Source organism: Mesoplodon bidens (assembly GCF_964165515.1).
Source record: "Mesoplodon bidens genome assembly, chromosome: 13".
In the NCBI taxonomy this organism is placed as follows: domain Eukaryota; kingdom Metazoa; phylum Chordata; class Mammalia; order Artiodactyla; family Ziphiidae; genus Mesoplodon; species Mesoplodon bidens.
This window is the reverse complement of record NC_138169.1, coordinates 1,899,518-1,917,655: the sequence shown is the minus strand read 5'-3', so window position 1 is coordinate 1,917,655 and position 18,138 is coordinate 1,899,518.

Sequence of the window (18,138 nt, the reverse complement as noted above, 5' to 3'; positions counted from 1 at the left end):
ACACACATGGCTGGAGCCCTGGCTGACTCCGGGCTCTCACTGGGGCTGAGGGTGGGAAGCACACGATGCTGTGCCTGGTCGCTGGGAGGAGGAAAGTGCAGGTGGAGGCCGAGCGCTGAAGGCACAGGGAGGAGCCTGAGGCCGATGCGAGGGGGGGCGGGGGGGGGGGCGGGGCGGGCGCTTCCCATGGGCGGGGCCTGCTCCAGGGAACCGGCCTGTCCCGGGGGCTGGGGCAGGGGAAGCAGATGCTGAGAATCCTGGTTCCTGCTGAGGGGAGCCTGTCTGGGTGGAGGTCATGGCTTTATTGCTCTGTGGGGTTAACTCTCTGTTCACTAAAATTAACCAACTACAGTGAGGACGTGGGGAAACGGGACCCCTCCTACACTGTTGGTGGGAATGTAAATTGGTGCAGCCACTATGGAAAACAGTATGGAGATTTCTCAAAAAATGAAAAATACAACTACCATGTGACCCACCAATTCCACTTCTAGGTATATATCTGAAAACAAAAACACTAATTCAAAAAGATACATGAACACCAATGTTCATAACAGCATTATTTACAATTGCCAGGATGTGGAAGCAACCTAAGTGTCCATCACCAGTTGAATGGATACAAAGGGTGTGGAACGGAATACTACTCAGCCATAAAAAAGAATGAAATTTTGCCATTTGCAGCAACACGGCTGGACTTGGAGGGCATTATGCTAAGTGAAATGAGTCAGACAGAGAAAGGCAAATACTTATATCACTTTTATGTGGATTCTAAAAAATACAACAAACGTTAATATAACAAAAAAGAAGCAGACTCATAGATATAGAGAACAAACTAGTGGTTACCAGCGGGGAAAGGGAGGGGGGAGGGAATCGGGGAGTAACAGGTACAAACTCTCAGGTATAAAATAAGCTACAAGGATACATTGTACAGCACGGAGAATACAGCTTAATTTTATAATAACTATAAATGGAGTATAACCTTTAAAAATGTGAATCAGTATATTGTACACCTGTAATGTATAATACTGTACATTAACTAGACTTCAATAAGAAAAGTAAATAAAATTTTAAATATAAAAGAACGCAAATAACAGAGAAGAAAATAAACTCACTGTAAATCACACTGCCACATGGACGTTGGTCTTGGGGGCTTTGCTGCTCCTGCTTTAGGAAGCGCAGGGCCTCAGGAGGAGCTCGATGAACAGGATTTAGCAGGTGCGCCTCCACACCGCTGACTGGAGGCCTCTTCGCTGTGTGTCTGGGTGTCTGGCATTGTATACAGACCGCTGCATCCCTGTGGGCACCAGTGGCAGAAGGGGTCAGCTGACCGTGATGGAGGGAGCAGCACGGGTGGAAGGAGGGTGAAGTCAGGCGCAGCAGCGGGGACACCATGGCGACTGCTCCTGCCCAGGCCACCTGACACCTCACAGGTGTGGCGCTGAGCCCCAGCCCCTCCCACCTCCTCCATCCCCAGGACGGGGCGTCCCCTGTGCTCCGGCCGCGGCGGTGACAGCGCTCCTGGGGTTGGAGCGGAAATGGAAAAGCTACAGTATTAACGTTAACGGTGATTTTCCTGAGGATAGAATGCGGACGGCTGTACTTTCTTTCTTTCATGCCCTGTGTCTTCTGATCGCCTCTCCCTGTCATCAACGTGCATCACTTACACAATTAAACAAATGGGAAGCTTTTAAAACTTGGCTTCCTCCCTGGGCACGTGTCTGGGTGAGAATGCCTCCTGAATCTCCCATCTTGTGAAACGCATGTGCATTATCTCTCACTGGCAGAGCAGAGATCACAAAAATTCAATCAAAACAGCAGTTAGACTGGACACAGACATCCAAGTATAAGGTGAATCTTGGAAGGCATCAGTAGTCTTGTCCGTGCATGAGCTTTAGTGTCTCGTGTTTTCTTCCATGGACTAAAATGATCTCCGAGTGAATAATTCCCAGCTAATTTATACTTGCTTTCAGAATACATGAGTTCCCCTTTTAAATTAATGCTTTCATCCCAGGAGAATTATGTTTTTAAATGTCTGCCTTGGGCGAATATTAAAACGGCTGGGCTCCTGCTGGCCGATGGAGGGGTGGGGAACAGCAGAGCGGTGTGTGCTGGGGGTGCACGGATGTAGGCGGGGCACAGACCCGAAGACCCCCTCCCCTCCCCCACCCGCAGAGCAGCCCACGTGGCTTGTCCACCTAGCTTGTCCCTGAGCCACGGGTGATAGGACAGGGCCCAGCAGGTGACAACTGCATGGGGTTAAAGAAAGACCTAGACAGAGTTCATGAAATCTAATTTAATGATTTATTCTCATCGTTCAAGGGGAAACTCCAGGTTTAGGCAAGGCTCGGAGGAAAGTCTTTTTCGTGATCACTTAAATAAACCGCTTGCATTTCTGCATTATTAACCTTTCCTCTGGGCATCTGTGTCTCTGTTAACAAGGGCAGGTCCGGAAGTGCTCTGTGCTGCTGCTGCCAGGCAGGGCACTGCCCCTCACTTTCCCTCATCCCCGTCACCCTCTAGCCCGGATCACCAGCCCAGGCCAGCGGAGGCTGGGGCGTGTGGCTCTGCTCTCTGCAATTTTGTGAGATCACAGTCTTCTCTTTGTACCCTGGGCCCCCTTCACCGCGCTCATGTCCTCTTGTTGGTGGTGAGATGGAACTTAAAGCAAACGCTGGGATCCTCCTGCCAAAGCACAGTGAGAAGACACAAGCAACCAAAAACGTGTGACCGTCTTATTGTAAGTGGGTGACAGCTGTTAAAATGAGTGAGATTTCCCATAAAGGATGTAATTACATTTTCACTGTGTTAAATAAAGGAAGAAAAGTAATACCAGCTCACAATCATTGCCTTTAATCTCCAGAAATTTCATTTACCTCTGAAATTGTTAGGGGATATCAGGCCAGGCAGCTGCTGGCGCCATGACTCCCATGTATGGGGCAGAAAATACATCCCTGGGGGTGGGTGGGTGAGAAGCGTGCTCACCTGCCTTGGAGCAGGGCTGAGGGACGGCACCTTGGGGTCTCAGTCCCCACCCTCTGCCAGCCTCTGTCCAGGCTGAAACCCCACAGTGTGAGCGGGGCGCTGGCCTGGGATGGTTACTTAATCCAGCACCAACTTCCAAAGGTGTGTTAAAGAGAAAAAGCTGAAATCTCACAGAGGAGAGAATTTCAGATTCGTGGAACCTGGCCTTGATCCAGCCGTGGACAAGGAAGGGAAGGTGTGGACACGTATGAAGCTTGAGTTAGGATTTGGGGTAAATCAAGAGCCTGTGGGAGGGGGCGATTCCTGACTCAGCGTGTGAACCCTGGGCCTTCCTTTGCAGAGACATTAACAGATCCCAGGTCCCCGCAGGAATCTCAACCGGGGGCGTGACGGAGCCCGACAGCAAGGGGGGCAGTGGAGGCCTCCTGAGAATACCCCTGCCAGAAAACCCAGCCGCCCCGCTGTGTTCCACGTACACGGGGATCCACATGGGCAGCATAGAGTTCTAATTACAAATCATTAGAGAAGATTACACGGGATTTTAACTGGATAATTCAAGCAGTTAGAGTAAAAGGGGGTTGTCTGTCCTAATATAGATAGGGGAAAGAGCACGTGTCATTAACTCTTAGAATGTCTCACCCCCAGGGGCAGGCAGAGCGCCAGAAACCAGGGAGGTGCTTTCTCAGGTGAAATCCCCGTCTCCTCACCTATGACGGTCTCAGGATCCCCCAGACAGACCCTCACTCACACCTCAGACCCGCAAAGTTCACCATCAGCTACAAACAGCTTCTGCAGAGTGGATAAAATGTCATATTTTAATGACATAATTACCTGTCTTGATTATGCAATTAGTAAAAACACCATAATTATACACTTAGAACCTGAACTCATTTATTACAGAGGCCCCGTTTTGTCATTTGAACAATAATTTGTCACAGTGAACCTGGTAAAATCCTACACGATCTGCGGAGAAGGTAGTTTTAAAGGGATGAAGACGGATGCCCTCAGCAAACTGGGTACCAACAATTTCTTCAGTCATCAAAAAGAAGTTCAGAGCCCTGGTGAGAGCTGCAAGTTCTAAAAGCCAGCAAATTAAATAAATAGAAAGTAGTTTTGAAATATAGCTCTACACACTGCTGATTTGTTCCTGAGTGTTTCAAAATCACTTAGTCTGTAGGAGAGTGTAAAAGCCTCAGGGGTTCTTCAAAGGCAAAGGTTGCAATTTTTTTCTCAATATTTAGAAACAGGTGTGAGTGTGAGTGTGCATGTGTGTGTATAACTCCTATGGTTAAAGGTACTTTACATGAAGGTCGTGTCCACTACTACATCGTTTAATAGTCATCTCTGGGGAGCTTGGGTGTGTATTTGAACACGTCCCTCTAGAAGGAAGCTCCACATTGGAAGCAGGTTTGAAACCCTTACAGTCCAGCTCCATGAGTTGGGGCGCTGGGGAATCAGAGGTGATAAATAATAAAAGAATGAAAGGTAGATCCCTTGGCTTCCCTGGTGGTGCAGTGGTTAAGAATCCACCTGCCATTGCAGGGGACACCGGTTCGAGCCCTGGTCCAGGAAGATCCCACATGCTGCGGAGCAACTAAACCTGTGCACCACAACTACTGAGCCTACACTCTAGAGCCCATGAGCCACAACTGCTGAGCCCGCGAGCCACAACTACTGAAGCCCGCGAGCCTAGAGCCCGTGCTCCACACCAAGAGAAGCCACCGCAATGAGAAGCCCGCGCACCACAATGAAGAGTAGCCCCCGCTCGCCGCAACTAGAGAAAGCCCGCGCGCAGCAACGAAGACCCAACGCAGCCAAAATAATTAATTAATTATTTGTTTATTTAAAAAAGAAAAGAAAGAAAGGTAGGTCCCTCTTGTTGAGGAAAGTCTGGAGAGAGCAGGAAGCAGCAGGATGGGGGTGGAGTAGGACCCGGCCTGGGAGATCTGACGCCTCTGGGTCAGGGTCTCACAGAACTCGCCGTCCTGATCCCACCTTGTTCTGGGGAGGAGCTCTCTCTCCTCAGCCGCAGCTGGCGGGTCAGTGCTTACTCAGTTCTCCTGCTGACCCCTCCCCACCTAGAGGGTCAACACCTCCCCCACCCCAGACATCTCTATGTGATGGAGGACCTGACTCAAGGCTGTCAAGGGCTCTCCTGCTTGGGGACGCTGGGGACCCAGCTGCGCTGGGGTGTCACCATGCTCTCACTGTTGCTGTGCATTCCCCAACCTCTGTTTCCAGAAAAGACAGGGACTTCTTGTGCTTGGTGATTGAGTTGCCTGCTCCATCCTGTTTTAGAGAAGGTCTGTCCTCATTCCCCAGAGCTGGCTCTCCAGTGGATTCCTGTTCACACACACAGTCACTGTGAAGGAGAGAGAAGTTCCTGACTGCAGCACCAGAGTGCCTGGATCCAGCCACACCTGAAGGCAATACCCTGTACTTTTCAGTGAAGTGGGCCAATAATTCCCCCCCTTTTTTAAATGTTTTATTTATTTTATTTATTTAATTTTGGCTGTGTTGGGTCTTTGTTGCTGCGTGTGGGCTTTCTTCTAGTTGCAGCAAGCAGGGGCTACTCTTCGTTGCGGTGCATGGGCTTCTCATTGTGGTGTCTTTTCTTATTGCAGAGCATGGGCTGTAGGCGCATGGACTTCAGTAGCTGTGGCACACGGTCTTAGTTGTTCTGCGGCATGTGGGATCTTCCAGGACCAGGGACCAAACCCATGTCCCTTGCATTGGCAGGTAGATTCCTAATCACTGTGCCACCAGGAAAGCCCCTCCCCCCTTTTTAAGCCAATTAGAAATTGGTTCTGTCACTGACAAAGTTGTAGTTGATAACCAATCTCTGTCCCTCCCACCCCCACTTCATTCTTCTGAGCCCCAGAAAAATTGGGAGAGAGAAATAAGTGGGCTGTGGAGAGGCAGGTTCTGAGCACCAAGGTCATCATAGCCCCTTCCCACTGCATCAATGGACCGATAACTCTGGAAACGCCATTTGCACCAAAACCTTTATAGCATGCTTCTGCCCACTGTGCCCACAGCCTGGACACCCTTCGGCAGAACTTCTGCTCCACCCTAAAGAGCCCCCGGCTGTCACCACACACACCTCTGAGGGCTTCCCTGACTGCACCCTTCCTGGGCTCCCTCCCCAGCCCCTGTCCCTCTGCCATCCGTGCTCAGCCCACCTTCACATCTCTCAGATACTGGAACCGCCCTCTTCCCCAGCTGCGCTGGGCGCCCTGAGGGCAGGAGCTCCCTTACATGTTCCTGGTGTCTTGGCTCCTAGCAGAGCCCTGAGGTCCCTGATAAAAGCTCATCAGCAGTAACCACTCACCCACTGCCATGAATGCACAGGTAACTGCAGAATTACAGAGGGTGTGTGGGCAAGAGAGAGACTGGGGATCCCTGCTCTCGTCCTTGTGGTTTGGGATGCATTGCTGCAGGGTTCTAATTAGGCTTCTACTGCAAGCAAAGGCACACTTCAAAAAAAAAAAATAATAAGTCTACTACAGGAATAAATAGACAGTTTTTCATGTAAAGTTTCCACCCTGTGCTTTCCTGGCAGGATTCCGAAGGCTTTTAGAGCTTGTTATCCTAACTGGAGAAGCCCCAGAAAGAAGAGCTAGAGGGGAGTGATGGTTTCCTGTATGTCACTCCTGACATTCTGGGTCTCTGAGCATCCCAGCCTGGCTGCAGGGGAAGAGGGTGGGAGGGGACCTGGCACAGGGAGGCTCCTGGGGGCTGGGGCAGCTGCAGTGACCTGGCGGGAGCAGCATCAGGTTGGGGAGGGACCCACAGACCCTCCTGCCCCCCATCCTGAGACACCATGCAGCAGGACTCCCTCGGGGCAGTGCCACCACCTGCCCCTCCCTGCACAGGATGGAAGGCAGACTCGGCCGACCCTGGGCACATGCCAGAACCTTCTAGAATGTTCTGTCCTTGGTGTCTTTAGTCATGACAGCCAGACACACACCAGAAGAAAATCACCAGGGAAAGGCAGCAGCACCAAGGCCCTGTGTGTTCATTTATTCTTTTGATTTGTTTGGCTGCAAACCAGACTCGTTTTTCTGTGGACTGGAATAGAGCTGATAATATCGATAGTTTATTACATGACCATTAACAGCTGATCCTTTATTCCTACTGTGGTTTTTCACTCAGATTTATTTTTACATCTAGCATAAAGTACCTTGTTTCTTTTTCTGAGGGACTCTGAGGCTTTACTTAATTGATTACCACAACTGACTTCCAGCCCCCAGATTTGTTAAAAAAAAAGTACACACTCTAACTCAGGGCACACAGAGCAACATTTCTTTACCTGAATTTTGATTTTTCATTTTTCTGAAAGTTAAGTTTTAAGGGGCTTTTGGCCTAAGCTATTCATCTTTTATGACAAATTGTTTGGGAACATAGTATCTGAACTTTAAAGTTTAGCAGGGGGCTTCCCTGGTGGCGCAGTGGTTGAGAGTCCGCCTGCCGATGCAGGGGACACGGGTTCGCGCCCCGGTCCGCGAAGATCCCACATGCCGCGGAGCGGCTGGGCCAGTGAGCCATGGCTACTGAGCCTGCGCGTCCGGAGCCTGTGCTCCACAACGGGAGAGGCCACGACAGTGAGAGGCCCGCGTACCGCAAAAAAAAAAAAAAAAATGGTTAGCAGGGATAAAGCTAATGTTCACTTTTCACTTTCACTCACTGGCTGTGTTCCTGGGGCAGGAGCTGAACGTCACGGCATCCTGTCTGTAACAGGACAGTGATAAACCTGCCTCCCGGGGGTCCTGCAGGTCGAGTGGGCCTTGCGTGGAAAGTGCTCAGACGGTGCCCAGCTCACGACAGCCCCAGCGCATGGGGCTTCCCCCGTGGAGCTGCCGGGCCAGGTGAGAGCATCATTAGTTCCTGTGCCTGACGTGAGATGTGCACCTGCCGGGGCTGAGTCAGCTCAGTGTGAAGTGGAGCCTGTTCTCTGCTGGCCCTTCTGAGACTGAACGACTGTGTTCTCACCAAATCCACGTTTAATTCCTAAGAATTCAAATATATGCATTTTGCCAGAAAAAAGGAGAGACATAATTCAAATTGAGCTGTAAAATTAAATTTACACATGTACTATTTATGATACGCTGTTCATTTCAGTATGTATTTTGCATTCTGAATACATTTGCATCTGTTCTGTACGCATTTTTCAAAGCTTTTGGGTATTGGGTTTCATGGCTGATCTCAGAGGTTTGTAAAGGCAGTTTTGCCCAAGCACCCTCTGTGCCAGGACGCTGCCCACATGGCGCACAAATCCACCACATAAGGGAGTAGCCATTCACATCTCGGTAGGAGCAAATGAAGAGACGCAGCAAGCCTCCCAGGCAGCCCTCCCTCACCCTCGGGGGCAGCGTCCCCACTGGCACCTGCTTCTTGGTTTCTGCCCAAGGGCACGTATCTGAACTCACACAACTTGACGTGGACATGTGACGGCCTCGACTACACAGCGAGGCCACTGCGATCGTCCAGGTGGGAGGGGACGGCTGCCTGGACCAGGACGGCAGCAGGGGACCTGGGGAGCGCGGATCAGACCTCCCTAGTGGGATGGGGGTGGAGAGGGGTGAGGGGACGACGCCCGTCACTGTCCCCTCCTGTCCGGGGCTGAGGGAGGGTAACCTATGGATGACCCCCTCCATCCTCCGTCCTCTGTGGGCCAGACGCTTCCTGCCACCAGCCCCGTGCCCCCCACTTCCCTGGCAGCCCCCAGGCGTGTTAGGAAGAGCAGGGTCCACTTTCACACTCGCCACGACAGAGTGCCCACGAGCTGCTGGCCCCGGGTGCTGTGCGGGGCTCCTCACAGTAGCAACACCTCTGCAGTGTCGCTCTGGCTCTGGCCCCTGATTGCTTCTTGGCTCCCTGAGCAGGGCCAGCCCCTCCGTGTATTCCTTTCCTGTCATAGGCGGCTCTCTGTGTAGCCAGGGCTGGCTCCCCACAGGGACCTCCAAGGGTGACGCCGGGGCTGCTGCAGGTGCTCCAGCCAGACCCAGATCCCTCTCCCAGCTCTAAGATCCCATTAACCCACTACCCATTCACCCAACAAGTATTTAATGAGCACCTACTGTGCGCAAGGCAGCAGGGAAGGGTGGTCCCTGAACACAAGCACCTGCGTCTAGAGGGGACAGTATGGACCAGAGGTTACCTTGTCAGCTGTGCTGAGTGGGATGAAGGAGGGGACAGCTCAGGGGATGTGACCTCAGGGACACAGGGCAGGAGCACTTCCCAGGGGAGGGAGGCTGGAGCAGAGACAGGAGGGCTGGGAAGGCCCACCAGGACAGCAGGGCAGGCTTGAGGGCAGAGGCGCAGGAGGGCAGGGCCTGAGGGGGATGGACATGGTGACTGGGGACAAACGGGGTCCAGCGAGGCCAGACCACAGCCCGTGCTGGGGAGGGGGCGGGGGGGCATCCCAGGGCCCTGTCGGCCTCAGTGCTCGGATCTCCTGCTGACACAGCTCCCAGCCCCCATCCTGCTGTTCTCTGCATCAGGGACTGGGGTCCGTGGACGCGCTCCCCTGCGCAGGGCCCTGCCAGCTCCTGACCACAGGGGTTCCGCGGGACCCGAGGTGGGAGGGGCCCCTGAGCACGGAGGTCTCCCTCCGGCTCCCCCAGCTGCCCTGCAGAGCCCCCTCCTCGGGCTCCCACCCTGCTGGTGCCGTCCGCCGCAGTCCCGGGGTCCCCAGGGGTCCTTCCACGGTGGGCGGTGGTCCCGCGCCCAGGCTGCTCCTGGGCCCCGCCCCCCTGGCCCCCGGCCCCGGGAGCTGGCCCTGCGGTGGCTCTTCTCTGCCATCACCCACGGTCTCTGCCCCTCCAGCCCGAGCCACCCCCTGCCCTCCCAGCTCTGACACCACGGGTGTGACCCAGTCTCCACTTCTCTGCCCAGATCCTGCCTTTACCGCATTTGAGGTTGGCAGCACAGGGAAACCACTGAAGGGATTTTACGCGAGAAGGTGACTTTATTAAAGTCAGTCTTTAAAGATGACTCCGGCCGCCGAGCAGAGAATGGGCTGGGTGTGGGCGGAAGTCAGGAGCCTGCAGGTAGCCTGACAAAGGTGACAGCGCTTGGGAGGGGAGCAGTGCAGATGGATGGAAGTGGGCACATTCCACAGAGGTTAGGACGTGACACCCAGAGCCCCGGGAGGTGGCCCCGCCGGGCTGGTTGTACAGAAGGAACGCCTGAGGTCCAGAGGCACCACCACTCCCGCAGCACCGTCCACCCTGGAAACCCGGAGAGGGAGTCGCCTCCAGTCCGGCGCCCACCCCTGCCGACCCCTCGCCTTCTCTCAAGGCCACCTCCGCAGATGGGGCCCCGTTATCCTGACTCCAAACTCTTTGTATCTGAGGCAAAATTGAAGCACAATGAGAAATGCAGAAAAACATCGCTGACACCACTGACCTGGCTTCAACCACCATCCGTCATTTTTACAGTCTCCGCAGAACGGTCTCTGCGCACAGAATGTCGAGGTCCTGATGTTTCCCTGCACGGAGGCCTGCGCAGGGCTGGGGGCGTTGGGAAGGGAACTGTGGGACCCCCATCCCTGTAGGCTCCTCCCCAGGAGGGGGACAGGAGGACGTTGCTCTTCCCGGGGCTCCCTACAGGTGGACGGGAGGAAGGACAGCGGGGAAGTGGACACAGGGAGCAAATGCCTGGGGTCCTAGAGCTGCACACCCGCCCACCTCCACAGGGTCTGGGTTTGCACCAGTGAAGGGGCCTGGGACCCCCTGCTCAGGCCTGTGCAGACCCAGGGCTGTGAAGGCTCCGGACTGCACCCCGCAGAGGAAAGGCCATCCCACCCATTGCCAGACCATTTGAGCTCATGGCAGGTGTGCTGTGTGCAAGGTGGGGAAGGCCCAGGTGGGGGGATGAGGGTGGGGCCAGGCTGGGGGCGGGGCAGGCCTGGGGGGCGGGGCCAGGGTGGAAGGGTGGGGCAGGAGTGAGGGGCGGGGCCTCCACTGTTCTCTTGTGCTGATGGGGGATAAACAGAATGATGTCCAATTTGGAGGGGCCTCCGTTGGTCTCACAGCCTCTTTTACACTGCTTCCATCTTCACCTACTTTATCAGACCTCAAGACAAATGTGGTGAACTAATCACACTATACAGATTACGTGTCATTTGTCTGCAGGTGGATTCCATCTGGTTTGATTGTTTCTTTATTCCCCTTTAATCCATTCTTCTGCTCTTAGGAAATCACAAAATTGTGTTTACTGGTATTTAATTTTTATTGAATTTTTATGTTATTAATTTGAGTGTGTTTATTGAGACTCTTTCGTAAGATTTCATTCCTAGGAAATCCTTGAACTGTGTTTAATGACTATCTTTTTACTTGAATGTGTTCTTGTAAAATGTCCACTGCTGTTTTGTGGGCATATATTTTAAATAACGATGGCATTGTGTTATATATTTCATTCTGTTTATGACACTTTATTTTTATGAATAATTATGTTATGTTATTTATTTATTTATTCTTGGCTGTGTTGGGTCTTTGTTGCTGCGTGTGCACTTTCTCTAGTTGTGGCGATCGGTGGCTACTCCTCGTTGTGGTGTGTGGGCTTCTCATTGTGGTGGCCTCTCCTTGCAGAGCACAGGCTCTAGGCGTGTGGGCTTCAGTAGTTGTGGCACGCGGGCTTAGTTGCTCTGCAGCACGTGGCATCTTCCCGGACCAGGGTTCGAACCCGTGTCCAGGGAAGCCCGGAATGTGGGCTCTTAGTTGCGGCATGTGGGATCTAGTTCCCTGACCAGAGATTGAATCCAGGCCCCCTGCATTGGGTGTGCGGAGTCTTAACCGCTGGACCACCAGGGAAGTCCCACAAATAATTATGTTTTGACCAGATGCTCACGTCGCTAAGTGCACAGTGACTGCCTTGTTTTTCGGGCTGCATTCTGCTCGGGGGCAGGCACCCACCACATTTTCCCTTCACGTTCCCAGGAAGCCTCCAACTCCTGGCCACCACACACATGCTCAGAGAACATCCTCTTACGTGTCCCTGTGGGCCTGTGTCAGCATCTCCCCAGAGTTATGCTTGGGGGCAGGGGAGGGGGGACCCCTGCTAATAGAGTTTTCCTGTACTTGGTCTGACTAAATAATGCCAGGTTCCTCTCCAGGATGGCTGCTCCCTCTACCCTCCCGCCTGCCGGGCACTGGAGTGCCTGTGTCCGCATCTCCCTGGCAACACTGGCAGTTGCCAGCTTCCTAATTGCTGCCAGTCTATTAGGTGTAAACGAGTATCACTTTGCAGGGTTCATTTGCATGTCCCTCATGACCAACAATTTGGAGCATCTTGGCATAAGCTTGTTAGTATTTTGAGGTTTCAATCGCTGATGATTATCTGTTAATATCTTCACGTCCATTTGTGGGAATTCTCTCTTTCTCTTGTTGATTTTCACAGTTACATTGTGTATTCTAGTGTTGACTGTTTACCAGTTTCAAGCATTACAGACATATTCTCCCACCTGTCAGTGGTCTCTTAGTTTTGTCCATGATTTCCTTCATGAACAGACATCCTTACTTAGATGTAAGAAAATTAATCATTTAACGATCCGGATCATAGTTTTTAAATTTGTTTAAAATATACTTGCCAGCTACCTGTTCACCAGCATCCTACATAACCTGCTAGTTTATTTCCTTTCCTATGTAGCTTTGTAATCCACCTAGATCCCACCTTTGTTAGCGGTGTGGGCAGGGACTTAGTCTTACCTCTCCGTTTATACAACTGGTTTCCCCCCACCAGTTGCATACCATCCATCCTCTGTACCTGTTTGTGGAGCCAATTTCACCACTGTCTTTACAGCCATCCTGTGAACACGTTATTTAGTTTGTTGGTTTTGCTGCAATATTCTAGCTTTTGTTGACTGTGCCCCCTTAGGGGGAAGCCAACCAGAATCACACAGAAGAATGAAAACATCACCATCAATGATAAAGACACCTGGCACACACTCAGCTGCGTGCTGGTGGAGGGCACGGCCGTGGGGTCCAGGAGGCCAGCCTGACCTGAATCCCAGAAGCAGATGCTGCGGTGAGGACCCGGGGATGAGCCATGTGGTCAGAGGCTCTCTCGGAGAGCTGGAGAGGGGCCAGGAGCCAGGCTGGGAGAGGACAGAGCTGAGCAAAGTGTGGTGTCCACGTGGCCCTCGGTCTGTGGCCTCAGTGCAGTGGTACCGGAGCAGGCAGTGTCACCACGTCTCTGAGGGGAAGCTCAGGAGCTGAGTCAGCCCCCACACCTGACACTGTCACGGGTTAAGGGCAGAGTCGTGATGCTAAGTGTTTAACAACTGCCCCAGGTTAGAGTAGACGCTTCTGGGGAAATAGGGAGGCGTCCCAGGTAAGCTTAGACATACTTGGGTGATTTGGGAGAAATCTTATTCAGGGGAGACAAAGGGTGACATCCCAGATAAAGTCAGACACATGTGGGGAATTAGGCCAGAGGCCACAGGTCAGCGTAGACACACATGGGTAATTAGGGAGACATCCCAGGCTAGAGCCAACACCTCAGGAATAAGGGGGAAATCCCAAATCAGAGTCTTCACACCTAGGAGATAAGGAAGATGTCCCAGGACAGTGTGGACACACTTTTCTGATTCTTCCTGCACTGCTCCCTGTGCACATGGGGTTTAAATCCTCCTCAGATAGGCTGTCCTTTTTAAGGGTAACATCTGGTCATTCGGGATCTTTGAAACATCTGGAAGTCTGAAATGGCTAGAGAATCTAATCTCAAAATACTGCAGTTGATAAAGCTTCAGGAGACGAATACCATAAGCTGCCTCTTCACCTCCTTTACTCATGGGACCAGCTCATTACAGTATGCGCAGTTGTCATGGTAACAGGTGCCAGACAGGAGGCAAAAATTCCAAAATGCTTGGAGAAGATAGTTTTATAAATCACTCCTGGCTGCCTGTGACTTAAATCTGATTCTTTCTCACTTAAGCAGCAAACAGGGCTTGTTTTTTATGTTTTTGTGGTTTTTTTGCTTGCATTTTTGAAAAGGCTATGTTAGTACCAATTCCAGGCGGAGCTGCGGTCAGGGCTCAGTAGTGTCATCAGGACCACAGTCTCTAGCACATAGTTCTGCCTTCTTGATTAAGGTCATTGTCAAGCAACACATGTCATCACCTGAAAGGTTCAAACTACTCAGATCATCATTAATATCAGAAGGCCCAGACTTTAAACAAAAAAGTTACCAGTCATTTTATGAAAAATACTACACAAAGTACTGAAACAAGAAGTTCAATAGCATACTGTTCTCCACAGTGGCTGCACAAATTTACATTCCCACCAACAGTGTAGGAGGCTCCCTTTTCCCCACATCCTCACCATAGTTGGTTAATTTTAATGAACAGGGAGTTAACCCCACAGAGCAATAAAGCCACGACCTCCCCCCAGACAGAGGCTCCCCTCAGCAGGAACCAGGATTCTCAGCATCTGCTTCCCCTGCCCCAGCCTTTTTGCTGTAAATGAGCTTCGTAAGTGTGCTCAGGCCAAAGAAATGTCATTTTACAAGTATGTAATGGAAAGTTGTGATCCTAGTACACATGTTATATTATTGGAGGACACTGCAGCCGTGTTGGGAGTGACCGTAGCAGCCACTCGTATGGGCCTCACTTCAACAACAGAACCCACTGTATGACAGCCTAGGTTCTTTGGGTGTGGGCACCTTATTGGGTGTGGTCGCAGCATTCCTCGTCTACACTAACACAGAAGCACCCTTAGGGCGATCCAGCCAGCCAGAACAAGTACAACTTGTTCTTACTTGAACTTCTGGAGAACGACCCATCAGTAAGGGCAATTCATGATGTTAAAGCCACAGATCTAGGATTAGGGAACGTAAGGTATAAGGCAGAAGTAGATTTCGATGGACGAGTTGTTATGAGATCATATTTGGAAAAACAAGATTTTGACCAAATGCTACAAGAAATTCAAGAAGTGAAGACTCCTGAAGAACTAGAGACTTTTATGCTTAAACATGGAGAAAATATTATTGATACTTTAGGAGGTGAAGTAGATAGAAGAAACTGAAAAAACGAAATCCTGAAGTTCGACATGTAGATTTGGAGATACTGTAGACTTGATGGAATGAATCACCTTAGAGGGGGCCTTGGAAACAAGTTTGTCAAGACTACTTTCCCACACAGAAGGGGTCTATGCCATTCAGAAGCCGTTTTGTTTTGTTTTGTTTTGTTTTTTGTTTTTTGTTTTTTTTGCGGTACGCAGGCCTCTCACTGTTGTGGCCTCTCCCGTTGTGGAGCACAGGCTCCGGACGCACAGGCTCAGCGGCCATGGCTCACGGGCCCAGCCGCTCCACAGCACGTGGGATCTTCCAGGACCGGGTCACGAACCCACGTCCCCTGCATCGGCAGGCGGACTCTCAACCACTGCGCCACCAGGGAAGCCCCTGTTTTGTTTTAAGATAGAGGAAATATTTAAGTAAAAAGCAATTCAACAGTCCACAGAACTAAAACAACTTCTTACTTCTAAGAGACATATTACAAGTTGAATCAATTTGGAAATCATGTTTTTATGTTTCAACAGGAAACATTTTGGTTACTTATATCGTTCATAATTTCTCACTTTAGCCTGTCAGTGTGTATCATACCTTGCAATCATGTTTCCTTTCTTCACATTGGTAAAAAATAAGGGGCATCCATAAGATTATGGTTTTTAATTTTGTTGCCAGTGAAGATTTCTCTCCTTCAAAACCTGTCATCTTGAACATTCTGGCTAAATCTTGGTTTGCGGTTTTTAAAAGTCACTCCGTTTCAAAGTCTGTCTTTCCTTATAGAGGGTAAAAATTATTTTAACATACCTTGTATTTTTTGCCCTGAGCACTAAGTGGAACATTCTCCTAACCCACTTATCCATAAATGTTCATTCCAGAAAGGGCTTTGTTACTGAATTGAAGGAAGAGATTTCAGCACACTCTTTTAGGTCATGCTACTTGCCATTTTGTAAGATTTCTTTCCTCTTCTTTGCTCTTTTTCCCTTATTTAGTTTAATTTTCCTAGTGATAGGAAATATGAAATAGCCCTAGATCTTTCCATGGGCCAGTGTGATGACTGTTTTTTTGTTTTTGTTTTTTAACTGGCTTCAGTGCCATAATGTGTATTTACTAGGAAATAATGCATTTATAAGCATTTTAACATTCTGTAAAGTGGACTAGAAATATTTAGAATTTTACAGACAGGACAGCGTTTTATTTTAATTTATTTTAAAAGAGGCACTACTTAACTTATGTAAATCTGAACTGTGGGATATTTCTTGCTTTAAGAGATAGAGAAGTAAACCTCTTATGTGGAAACTTATGGCCATGACTTTTGTATAATATCATAGTCAGTAGTGTGTCTGTAACATGAGCTTCTTGCAGTTACAAATGGGCATTTAGCATAATGTATGATTATAACATTATGTGCTAAGTAGCTTTCTAATGATCATAAGGTATCAAGGTGAAAAAACATGCAACTCAGTAATTGAAAATTTAGTGCAAAACTACAGCTGTGTCTCCATTCATCAAAATAATTCATATGCACTTTAAATTGTTCAGGTACCAGTGAGAATTGTCCATGCAAGAGTGGTAGCTAGGTGAATAATCCCTTTGCTGGGTAAGTGAGTGCTTATGGACCTAGGTCAGTGTCTAAAAACGTATTTAGATTGAAGTTTATGAATTATAGCAAATTATAATGCTGGAAACAAAAAATGAATATTTGATTAAAGGGTTAAAAAAATGCTCTGAGGTCTGAAGCATGTACTTGAGGTAGGGGGACCAGCACTGGGTAAACTGATGAAAGGGAACGTGGAGCTGGACATGTAAAACCCTTCTGATGGATGTTTCAGAACCACAAGTGCAGTTACTCCAGTGAAGTACTGCAGAGAGGAATGGTTGCTTGTCTTGGACGGACCACAAAATGAGGTGCCACTTTGTCATGATGCTCCCAAGGAAAACTGGGAGCTATGTGGGTGACCCACTGCCCTTCTGAGGTCATAGCTGGAGTTGTAATTCTGTAGGAGATGGAACATGGCTTCCCATTAGAATAGAAGCAGCCACTCATGTCCCTTCTTTCATCTTTCATAATATTGATTGAATGACACTGAAAGCCCAGTACACTGCTAGGAAGTAGACTCTATAAAAGAAGCTCTGTGACGGCTTGCCAGCCTCTTCCTAGCTCTATTATGACAAAACTTGGAAGAGATCAAAAGATGCTTTTTTCAGCTAAGGACTGGTGATGCAACCGGGCAAAAGGTTATCAGCCTTCTGGTAGCATCTATAAGGATGCCGTAGCCCTGCCTTAGACTTTATTGTCCATCCAACCAGCCATTCAATAAATGTTGAGCACCTACTGTATACCAGGCCCTGGGCTAGGCATTGTCCTTGAGAAGATTATAGCCCAACAGGGAGACAGTCATGGAAACAGACTGACTTGTCAGAACTCCTGGTTTCAGGCAACAGAAACACAGTTCCAAACGCCGAAGGTCAAGGGGGCGTGTGCTGTTCAAGGACAGTGAGAAGGGGTTCTGAGCTGGTTGTTCTCTGTGTCCCCCAAGTTCCACCCTTCACCCTTCCCTGCCCTGATCTGTCCTGGAAAGCTGAGTGAGGATCTCAGTCTACCGTCTTAGGTGGGCTAGAAAATAACAGTTAGGGCTGCCTTTCCGTAACTGAAGCTCATTTCTATTTGAGGCCCCCCTTTGTGCCTTTGGTGGAGATGTCATCTCAGCCCATTCAGGCACCCGCCCCCTTTTCCCTGGTGCTCTAAGTTCTGCAAAGGTGAGGTGGGCAACTTTTTTTCTTACTTATATACAAGACCTTTTAAATACATTGACGTTTGGCAAATTTCCAGACATATGATTATGAGCCGAATCAGAACACGCGAGTCCCCTCCCAGTCCCCCTGCATCCAGGGTGGGCTGGAGGATGGGTAGTGACAGCAAAGGTGGCCAGGTCCTCGTCTGGCCCAGTCAGGTCACTGTTCCAGCCCTGGCCTCCGTGCTCCCGACCATTCAGTGCTCGCCCCAGGATCTGTTACATACACTCACTTTCTGCCTCGTCAGCGCAAGTCACCGTCTGAGATGCTGACTGGTGTGTGGGCCACGTGGCGCTGTGACCCTGTGGGAGGGGCGTCTGGCCTCACTGGGATGTCATCACTCCCAAGAGGCCCTCA